Here is a 1,631-nt window from a genome sequence, read left to right on the forward strand (position 1 = left end):
CAGATGAACATCTAAGGCCCACCCAAACACATCCAAAGTGGAAGCTAGAATGCCTGATCACAAGATCTGCAATGCCCCTCCTCTTCCTAGATTCAGAATCACATGGTGCTGTGCATGCTAGTTTTCCACTTGTTTACAGCCAGCTTATTTATCACATATCTTCAAAAGCTAAGCAAACAAAGTATGTTTTACAATGCCTCCTAAACCATGGCAATTTAAAGCATTTCAAGCTTCTTATGGGAAAGTGTTCTGCAATGCAGGGGCCACCATAAAGGAAGCCCAGCTTTCCACCCCAGAAGACAATGTTCCTGAGTAGGTTTCACCTAAAGCAGCACCTGTTCAGATAATAACAGGTGGGAGCAGTGCTCCAATTGTTGGACTCCAGCTCCTATCATTCCTGGCAATTGACAATACTGGATGGAGCTGGTGGGAATTGGAATCCAATATCTGGAAGGTTACAGGTTGTCCACCCCTGACAGTCAGACAGAAGGTATGCAGGATACAAGTGCTTTAAATCCACCAAAACCCTTCAGATGTATCAAGGTGCATTGGGCTTGATCCAATTTTATTCCACCAGTAGGAGTGTACTCAATAGCCCCACTGGTGGAAAGTGCAGCTTCTAGCACCACCTCCCCACCGTACCAGGACTCCAAAACAGATTTTCAGAGGACCTAAGGGAATGGAGAGGCAGGGGAGGATCAGTGAAGATCACCGCCTCCCCATTCAGTCAAAAACTCCACTGGATCAAAAGCCTCCTGCTGACAGAAGGAGCCCATGGAAACCTTTTGCTGGATCCAACCTGTTAGTCTGAGGTTACTCTTTTCCTTCATTCTCGATTTGTGTCTCTGAGCAGCCCTTCTTCATGTTCATGCAAGAAGTCCAGGGGGACCTTTATGTAGTAATCACCAATAAAATATAAATCCTGTGGAGGCCATGGTATGATTTTTCTGCCTTCCTGAAATACTAGAAGTCAGAAAGCGCACTTGCTGTAGGGTACAATGGCCACTTATTAGTCACTGTCAGGGCTAATGAGTCACCGCGGAGAAGGATAGGTCCAATTTACCAAGAGCAATACTGTGGGCATATGGCTCAAATCTGAGGCCACTTCTGAAATATCAGCTGCCAACAGCGCACTGAGTCAGGTTTAATCTACCACTGAAGACAAGTGAGACAAACGCATAGACTAAAATCTTTATTTATACAAAACATAAGAAAAGACATTTTACTAAACAAAATAGTGCTGGAAGAAGGAAAGATTAGAGCACAGAAGAATTGGTCCCATTATCCAAACGTAAGACCCAGACATCCTTAGTTTGTGAAAAAACAGTGTTTTGAGTGCAAATCGGCTTCTTGTGTTGCTTCTTGATTGAGTGCAACTGCTTTTGAAAACAAATATGGACATTGTACCCAACAATTGTGCTCCAAATGTTTAATACTAAATTCAAAGTAGAAAATGTAGCAAAAGACATTCCCCCCCACCCCTTCAACAACATTTTCCTAAAAATATAGAGTCCTTAAGTAGCGCTGAACAGACGCATCATAGTTCCCCATGGGTTCAATACAGCCATATTTCCCTGCTCAAGAGTGGATGCAAAGGGAGGCATGGGCTGGGTGTGGATATGGAACTTGGG

This window comes from Elgaria multicarinata, chromosome 4 (genome assembly GCF_023053635.1).
Source record: "Elgaria multicarinata webbii isolate HBS135686 ecotype San Diego chromosome 4, rElgMul1.1.pri, whole genome shotgun sequence".
Lineage (NCBI taxonomy): Eukaryota > Metazoa > Chordata > Lepidosauria > Squamata > Anguidae > Elgaria > Elgaria multicarinata.